Genomic DNA, 10,302 nt, shown 5'->3' on the forward strand with positions numbered 1-10,302 from the left:
CATCCCCCAAATGTCATTGAAAATCCATACTAATCTGTTTTTCATGTTGTGTGGAAAGTCACATTGCTGGTTTTAGACTACTGGACTGGTTACTTAGTACCATAAAAAAATATTTAAAAATTATACATACATATACAATTTTTACACTCCCCACAAATCTCTCATTTACATGAATATTTTCTATAAGACGCTTTACATTATTAAATTTGTGCATATACATTAGATTAGTCAGCCCTGAAGCCAAATCTGGAGCTAATCTAACAAAATAACTTATGATAAAGGTTCAAAAATTAGTAGCTCTAATTTATATGATAGGGAAAAATATCAAATATTTTTAAAAAATAACAAAAATCAAGAGAAACAAAAAATATAGACAATTTAGTAGAAATTTTGTAGTTTGTAAATTTGTTTGCAATATTTTGCATGAATTTATATGTATTATCTTTCCATTTCTAAAGATGTTTTGTGACTAAAATATTATTTAAATAAATTCATCTGTTTCATAAATCTGTTTTGTTAAAATGCACTAGCATAAATTAACCATATTCACTAAAAAAAAATGGAGAAAAATGTTCATTTTCAAAATGGGATGCATATATTCATATATATTCATATATATATATATATATATATATATATATATATATATATATATATATATATATATATATATATATATATATATATATATATATATTTTTTTTTTTTTTTTTTTTCACAGAAAAACAAGTATTGTTTTTTTTGTACAACTTATTTTTTATGTTCAAGTATTTCCCCCCACTTTTAGTTTGTGTGATTTTAGTCTAGGGTTGGGACAACAATGTGTGTTTAAGAAATGTTTAGTGTTGTTATAAGAGTTAAATAAAAATGCACTAAATTTTCAGGAGTGATGTTTTGTATGATTATTTATGTCAATGTATCTGCATTTAGACATAAGATTTTTTAGAGGCAGTCAAACAAACATTAATAAACTTTGTAGAATAAATATTGACTGTTGTTTATTTATGTGAGTTACAATCATAGACCTGCACATTTTTAAGTAGATATAAAAATATATGACTATTAAAGTACAGTTACATTCATTCTTTGTTGTAATAATAACAGTACCTAAAAATAAAGAATAAAAACTTTTATTATACAGAATCCAGTTTAAAGAGCTTAGTTTTACCAGTTTGTTAGCAAAGCAATATTTATGCAGTGTCACATCCGAGGAACTGAGTGTCTTTGAAAATATTATGTGCAGTTTACAGTTTAAGAATAAAAGCATATTTATTTAAAATTTAGTTAGCAAAAATTGTATCAAACAAATTATTGTTTGGGCCTTAAATGGAAAAGTTTCTTTGGTCAGAGTTTCTTTTGTCAAAGTTTCTTTGATCAGAGTTTCTTTTAGATTAGGCAGGGTCCACAGCCCCACACCCCTGCTGTTTTGAAACTCAAACACATCAGTGTAAATGGGGCCTGGGATTTTCACAGATAAAACCAAAGGTGTGATAAAAGTGGTGTGCATCAAACCCATTCCCACACCTCTCCAATTAAGCACAAAAACTTGAGTTTGAATCAAACAATGTCTTTGTAACTTTTCCATTCAAATTGTGAATCCTGAATTACCCAAATTCTTATTTTGTATAGTTTTAATGTCAAGGTATTTGCATTTGGACATAAGATAAGTATTTATTTTCAAGAGCAGTTAAACTAACATTAATAAAGTTTGCAAATGAAAATATTGATTATTGTTTATTCATGTGAGTTAATTAATTCGTTAATTTTAAGCAACTGTTTGGTAAACTGTTGTTGAAACATGTACAAAAGGAATGTAAACCTGATTTTTTGGTCATTTGATAAATGCTTTGGGCATTTTTTTAAGTTGATATATATAATTTTACTTTATTTCTTTGTCCATTGTAATAATAAAAACAGTATACTTTTATCAGTATACGTAATTGTCATTCAAACTGTGAGCTTTCATACATCAGTTTAAATAGGTTATTTATAATTAGCTGGTAGTACTGCAACATCTGAATCTGCGTCAAATCTGAGGAATTTAATTTGAATGTCTGTGAAATTATGATGTGGAGTATTACGTTTTTTTTTTTTTTTGAGTACAGAAGTAGTTATTTAATTTTTTTAAGAAAACAAAATTATGTAAAATGTTGGCCCTACAATCCAAAAATTAAATATATATATATATATATACACACACACACACATATATATATATATATATATATATATATATATATATATATATATATATATATATATATATATATATATATATATATATATATATATACAGTTTAAGTCAGAATTATTAGCCCTGCTGAATTATTAGCCCCCCTTTTTATGTTTTCCACAAATTTAAAGGATTTGAAAAGGATTCAACACATTACTAATCATAATAGTTTTAATAACTCATTTCTACTTCAATATTCAATAACTGATTTATTTTATTTTTGTCATGATGACAGTAAATAATATTAGACTAGTTATTTTTCATTGGCTTTCAGTAGTAGCTTTCTTGTGGGCGGGAATGACCTTATGGGCTGACCTGTGAATGAGAGGTGTGCTATTGGCATTTAAATTGGACTGTAAATAGACAGTGTTACATTGTGTCACGAGCACTAAACTGGAGCTTAAGCACACACACAGGTAAGATTTTTTTTTATATCAGTGAATGTGGGCAGAATGTACATTGTTTTACATTTTGTTTCATGAGACCTACATGTTAGTAAAATAAGTGTCACATTTCTAGCCTATCTTTATGCTCAAGACTTGAGTGGTTAGTTGTGGATAAACAGTTTGTTGTGCTGATTTTTGATGTGAGTGGCTGTTTGAACAAAGAAAGAAAGTTCATTATGATAGAAATGTTATACAAAGCTTTATCTGTTTGGAGAAAAAAAGTCTTTATGGTTGGAAAAAAAACATTGTGCAGGTTTAAGTTTTAAAACATTTTTGTTTTAGATCAGTATTATTGATTTCCTTTTTTTTTCCTTTGTTGGCTATAAGACAAACATTTTTTCAGCCTATAGTTAAGCTGTAAATAGTGCTTTAAGTAGAAAATTAGTATTTTGCAAAATAACTAGACAAATATTATGTATACTGTCATCATGTTAAAGACAAAATAAATCAGTTATTATGAAAGAGTTATTACAAATGTTAATTTTTAAAATGTAAAAAAAGTTAAAGTGGCAGTTCACCAAAAAATGTAAATGGTCTTACTATTTACTTTTACATTAAAAGTAAATAGTATAAGATTTTTTTTTTCAGTTGAACACTGAATAATTATAAAGAAAGTTGTAAAAGGTAAAAAGACTAAATCTGTTGCATTATATTAAATTATATTTAATATGACATTATTTTTGTTTGTGTTGACGTTTGTTAATTGTCTATAATTTTGCTGTAATTTTTTTTTATTATTTTATGGAAAAGGTTTGTTTTTGAGTAATGTAGCTACTGATATACAGATTGTTGTAGGTAGCTTATAATGTATGTATTGTGGGATTGGTCAGATGGACTGACAATGTGTGAATAGTGTATTTTTTGGAATTTAAATATGCTGGTTAAAAGGCTTGATCATTGGATTTTATATAAATCAATTATAGATTGAGATAAAATTTAAATGCAAAGTACCAATGTAGTTTCAGAAAATGCACTGGTAGTAAGATCCTTTTGTGCTTTTTTTACATTTAAGAATTTTTGTGGTTTTGATTATTTGAAAGGCTGTGAGGGGTCAGTGTAAACTGTTGAATGAAAGACTTTGTGATGTGATGTGATTTTTCCTGTTTGATATTGTGCATTGAATGTGACTGCTTGAATGAAGAATAATGCTTGTCAGTCAATGAGCAATTGTTGTTTTTATTTTAAACTCTCATTATTGAACTTTTAAAGTTTTTGAATATACAGGTTTGCTAAATTAAAACAGTTAAGTTGGTAATTAAAGGTTGCATATTGTTCTTTTTCTATTGTTTTTATTGTCATTTGTTAATTGAATTAAATATATTTGTTGGAGTGACTTAATGTGTTTGTCTGATAACAATTATTTCATAGTTATTTAAACAGTAAATAATATGAATAAAATGCAAAATAATAAAACAGGGGGCATTGTAATTTCAATGGGAATGAAGAATATGAAACTGTTGTTCAAGTTTTCTGTTGTATGCATGCTTGTTTGCACACTACGATTAAAGTGAACATTGTTATTTTGTGTTTCTTTTTCAAGGATCATTTAACGAACAAGGCAATTACTTTAAGACTCTCTGAGAATTTCAGAGCAAAACAAAAGAATTTTGTGGGAATCAAAGTAAGTTTGTAATTGTTATTTAATACCTCGTCACCTTAGAATTATAAGGTTCTAGCTGACATTTTTGTCAAAATTGAGTTATTGACATTTTCTTATTAAATGACAACTTATTTACATTATGGAATGTTTTTGATAAGTTTTTACTTTTTAAGACTTTTTATTTAAAAAACAAATGTTACATACATACTGTTTGCTATGGAACGCAAAAATTTTAAAGCTCAATATTTTAAAATTATTGATAGAACCTTACAATTCCAAGGTGACGATCTACTATGCTAGTTATTCTAGTTGTTTTCAGTTAAAATTTATTTTATTGTTTGTTTTCTCTCTGTTATATTACAGATTTTGTATATGTTCATGTCTGTCTAAAACATTTATTAGAATTTTAAACAGTAAATAAATTTAATAAAAGAAAAGTAATAAAATTGCAAATTATAAAAGTAACAAGTAATATTTTAGGGCAACTACCTGAAAATCATGAGCTTTGCTGTAATTGTGTTTTCATGTTTTTGTATACACTATGACACTAATGAACTATATATATATGTTTTTTTCTATTTACAGTTCTTCACATAATTAAACAATCGAGGCACCTACATATTGCAAGGCCCTCTGAGAATTTCAGCAAAGAATTTTGGTGGGAAGCAAAGTAAGTTGTTATTTGTTGATAACATTGAAAATTAAATGCAGTAACACTTTATTATAATTGAAAACTATGAATCATTTGTTAAGCATTAGCAAATTGTTAACTCATTATTTGTTAAGCATTAACTTAACATTATTAGATATTTGTAAGCAGTACTACAAATATTCTTGACTTATATATATGTATAACATGTATATTGTGCTTAATGACTATTTTCATAGGTTGGTTATTTAAGTTTTCATTAAACACACAAATTAAGTATTTCATTATTTACAAACTAGTTATTTAAGAATAGTTGGTGGTTTTTAAAGATAATTGAAAACTATTCAAATTAAAATGTATATTTTTATTATGCAGGGATATAGTATTAGTTACAACAACAATATAATATTCATTCATTTTCTTTTCGGGTTAGTCCCTTTATTAATCTGGGGTCGCAACAGGGTAATGAAACGACAACTTAATCAGCAAATGTTTTACACAGCAAATGCTCTTACAGCTGCAACCCATTACTGGGAAAAACAATATAATAATTTAACAATATATTATGATACAACATTTCAGTTTTATTTGGCAATGTTTAAACTGTAAACTGATTTTATTTTAGATTGCAAAGATTTATTATTCATTTGATACAGTTTCATTTGTGTATTTTGAAATGAATAGAAACAAATAAAGTTGTTTATTTTATTTTTTCCTGTTTAGAATATAACTGAACCTTTAATTGTCATTTATAATAAATTTATAAAGCATACATAGTCCTCACTTTAGATTAGATCACAAAACTGGATGAAGTTGATCTAAAAAAGCATTTATTAACATGCAAAGTAACTTTTAATATATGGCTGAATAATAAGATATAATAATGTTTATTTGAATATTTTATTAATTATATACGTAAGCATTTTCAATGATCTTGAAAACACCAAGTACGCTTTAATAACTACTGTTGTTTTTTTCCTTTCAGGATGCCGAGAAAAAAGGGTTTTCGCATGCGGCGCACACCAAAAAGCATCAAAAGTAAGAGCGATGCTAAAGTTTGTGTATGTACAGAAACACTGCAGCGGCCTGTTGTTGTTGGTAGTGATGTAAGAGATGCACCGTTGAGTTGTGATGTGAATTCATTGACTGGATATTGTGCTGTGGCTGCAATCAAACATGTGATTGCTCCTGTTTGTACTTGGGTACAAACAGATGTTGATGACATTTGTGTGGAAGGAAGTAAGTTAGCCACATATGTAGCTGAGACAAGTCAGAAAACAGACTGTAGAGAGAAAGAGTTGTGCACTTTGATAGAACAGCACAATGTGTTTGGCAGAAAGTGGAAATTAGAAATTGGTTTGCCAGAGTACAGAGGTTTTGAAATGTTAGAAGAGGAGGCTGTAATGTACGAAAAGCTGCAAGAATATTTGTTGAGGGATGGAATGTGTTTCCTAAACCTTAATAGTGCAATAAGCGTCATTATTCATCACAACAATTATTTTGTGATGGCTGATTTTGGCATCCGAGATATGTTTGGATTGGCATCTAATATTGGCACGCCTGTGGTTGTTTTCAACACATGCCTTAATGATCTGATGGTTCATATCAGAAATCTTAGAAGCTCTTTAGATGCACAGTGGTATGCTGTTAGTAGCATTTCTGTAAAAGCAGCCCAAGATGATCATGATCAACAGACAAGCAGTTCTGTCAGATGCGAAGGTGTCAGTGCTGGATGTAAAGATGCAACTGGGTGTGAGGATGCCACTTCTGTCAGCACTGAAAACAGTTTAAGAGGATCATTTCACCAGGGCAATGAGCAATTTAAATACAGAGGAGTCCAGTGTATGGCAATAGCTTTAGTAAGCCTAGCAAAGCATACAGTGGATAGTGTCTTCTCATGGCAGAGCAAAGACCTTGACAAAGTTGTAGTGTTAGGAGATGAGTTGTACACCGGATTGCGAGAGACCAATAGGATTAGCCACTCATCAAATCTGTTGTGTGTCCCTGATTTGCCAAAGGAGTCTAATATTGATGGAGAAAGTTTTTTGTTTGAATATGGTAATTTTGTCAGTGGTGATGTAGATGTTGTTGATGGTGAATTTATTGAGAGTGGTGCTTACAGCAGTCTTTCAAGTGGATTGGAAAACATGTTTTCACAGTATGACAGGTGTCTTCTGACATTGTGTAGCAGTACATGTGCAATCATTTCTCACAATGGACAGTATGCACTGGTTGATTCTCATGCACGAAGTGCTCTTGGTATGGTTGATGGAAATGGAAAAAGTGTTGTTTTATACTTTTCCACTCTTAAAGATTTGTTCAGTCACATTTGCCTTTTATCTAAAGGGCTCAGTGAGAAGCAAAAACTTTTTGAAATAGCTGGTGTTCATGTCACCGTTCGAAGAATGGCAGACAGTTGTAAAGGCTCTGACGAAACATTTGAAATGGAGTTTGATGAGGATTCTGGAAGAGATCTAGTAGTGAACAATGATGCAAGACCCAAGCGCAACATTTCAGCAAGCAATAGTTCTTCAAAGAAAGTAAAACGATTTGATGTTCGTGAAGTTAATTCAGATGTTGAATTTGTTCGTGATATAAAAAAGAACAATATGATGTTCAGTCCTATTTGTCAACATGTTTGTCAAACTTTGTGTAGCCGTTTAAAGGTGGATTGTGAAAAAGTAAATGTTCCAGTATTTTCCCATGTTGGCTTATTAGGAGTTCCATGCAAAAATGAGAGTATTGTGGCTGATGGGAACTGTTTCTTTAGAGCTATTTCCCAAGCAGTTATTGGTACACAAAAGTATCACAGAAAAATTCGGCTTGCTGTTGTGATGCATTTGGAAAAGAATTGTGAAAAATATAGAAATATTTTACGAAGAGAATATTCATCTGTGTCAGAGTATATTAACAGGTCCAAAATGAGATTTGTTAATAGCTGGGCTACGGAGGTTGAAATACAAGCAACAGCAGATTATTTAGGAATTGATGTATTTACATTTTATGATGGTCACTGGTTGAAATACAGTTGCAGTGGTAAGCTTATTTCAAAACATAGCATTTACTTAGAAAACTGTAACGAAAACCACTACGAGACTGTAGTTTGTGTTAATGAGCCTGAAGTACAAAGTTGCTATGGTTACTGCAAGATCAGTACGTGTTTCACTGAAGGATACAGTGTTAGAGCAAAGATTATGGACAAAAATAATGTTCTCACTCTAAAAAACAAGAAAGAGCTTATTGATAGGGAAACACTGTTCATGACCGGACAACAATCGCATCGCATGTTAAAAGCAATGCACAATAACACTTGTTGTGAACTGGGAATGGTGGAAGATTCTAATGCTAAAGTTGTGGAAAATTCAGGTCAGATGACATATAATCCTCTGTCTACAGAAGCTGCACAAACTTTATGTGACAAATTACATTTGAATTTTGAAAAAGAAAATATACAAGTACCAACTGTTTATGGGTCTTTGGGTGTTGTTTGTAAGACAGGTAAAGTTGTAAAGGATGGTAATAGTTTTTTCAGAGCAGTAGCCAGATTTATTAATGGTTCTGAAAAGAGCCATCGGAAAATTAGACTTGCTGTTGTGAAGTATATGGAAAATCAAAGTAAAGAACACAGTCACTTAGTAGGAAATGAATTTGCATCAATGTCAGAATATATTTCAAAGTCACAGATGCAATATGTTGGACAGTGTGCTTCAGACATAGAATTCCAATGTACAGCAAATGCTTTGGATGTCAATCTTTTTCTATTTAATGGAGCACAATGGGTCAAATATAGTTGCATTAATACAATGAAGAGAAGTGAAGGTATTTATTTAAAACAGTGTGAGAATAATATTTTTGAGCCTGTAATTTGTGTCCACCATGTTGATAAGAATGATTGTTTTGATTTGTGTAAAGTGGGAAATTTGTCTGACACACAATATATGAGTAGGAAGAATTCAAACAGACAGAGAATAGTGACGTTAAATATGCATACTTCAAGCAAAATGGTCATGGGAAAAAGTAGGTATCTCGATGTCTTGTATAAAGAAAAGAAAAACAATGCTTGTAAAATAAGATATCAAAAAAATGTGTTGTATAAGAAGAAAAAACGTAATGCTAGTATAACGAAGTATTGTGTGAATGCTTTACATAAAGAAAAAGTAAAAAACATGAGCAAAAGGAAATATGATCAGAATGCTTTGCATAAAGAAAGAGTAAAAAACATGAGCAAAAGGAAATATGAACAGAATGCTTTGCATAAAGAAAGAGTAAAAAACATGAGCAAAAGGAAATATGAACAGAATGCTTTGCATAAAGAAAGAGTAAAAAACATGAGCAAAAGGAAATATGAACAGAATGCTTTGCATAAAGAAAGAGTAAAAAACATGAGCAAAATGAAATATGAACAGAATTCTTTGCATAAAGAAAGAGTAAAAAACATGAGCAAAATGAAATATGAACAGAATGCTTTGCATAAAGAGAAGGTAAAGTGCATGAGCAGACTAAAGTATCAGCAAAATATGCTACACAAGAAAACAGTAAAGGAAATGAGTAAAAGAAAATATAAGTTAAATCAGTTGCACAGGCAAAATGTAATTGCTATTAATAAAAAAAAGTACCATGAAAATGCAGAGCATAAGAAGCGTGTTAAAGCAGGTATGAAGCATAAAAGGGAACAAATCAAAGAAAAAGCAAAACAGTTTGATTTTGTTATGCAGCGTTTTTTGGATTTGATAAAAGATGGGCCAGATTTTGTGTGTTGTGTTTGCCAACGATTGTTGTTTCGACATCAGGTTTTACATTGTAACAGAGATTATTATAACAGGAAAGCAATAGGTTCGATTTATGATAAATGTATAACTGAGGAATATTTACACAAATGTAATAGTACCTGTGTAATGCCATGTCAGTGGTTGGATTCACCTAGAGGCAAGCTGTGGATTTGTTACACATGTCATTATAAGATTAACAAAGGTGAGATTCCACCTGAATGTGCAACAAACAAGTTGAAAGTTCATCCTGTTCCAGAAGAATTGTCATGTTTGAATAGTTTAGAACAACATTTGATTGCATTACATATACCGTTTATGAAAATGCTAGCATTACCAAAAGGAGGGCAAAATGGTGTCCATGGTCCAGTAACCTGTGTTCCTGCAAATATTGTGCAAACTTCAAATTTGCTGCCCCTTTCAAGTATGGAAGGATCTTTGTTGCCAGTAAAATTAAAACGCAAGTTAACTTATAAAGGTCATTATAAATATCAGTATGTTGACACTATGCACATAAGACAAGCATTAAAATGTTTAAAACAGATAAATGTGCATTATAAAGATGTAGAATTTAATGAAGTTTGGTTAAATGAGTTTTGTAGGGAACA

The 10,302-nt window shown here is 30.0% G+C and overlaps 1 long non-coding RNA gene across 2 annotated transcripts; it reads left to right on the top strand.

Annotated features, from left to right (window-relative positions):
* Positions 1-2,604: 2,604 nt before the first annotated feature.
* LOC141380922 (uncharacterized) lies at positions 2,605-9,461 on the top strand. 2 transcript variants are annotated; one of them, XR_015526326.1, is made up of 5 exons: positions 2,605-2,649; positions 4,220-4,300; positions 4,865-4,949; positions 5,914-9,085; positions 9,355-9,461. It is a non-coding gene; the product is annotated as an uncharacterized LOC141380922 (long non-coding RNA). The 2 variants fall into 2 exon arrangements; XR_015526325.1 differs by lacking the exon at positions 9,355-9,461 and having other exon boundaries at positions 5,914-9,212.
* Positions 9,462-10,302: the final 841 nt, after the last annotated feature.

This window comes from Danio rerio, chromosome 25 (assembly GCF_052040795.2).
Source record: "Danio rerio strain M-AB ecotype USA chromosome 25, GRCz13ab, whole genome shotgun sequence".
In the NCBI taxonomy this organism is placed as follows: domain Eukaryota; kingdom Metazoa; phylum Chordata; class Actinopteri; order Cypriniformes; family Danionidae; genus Danio; species Danio rerio.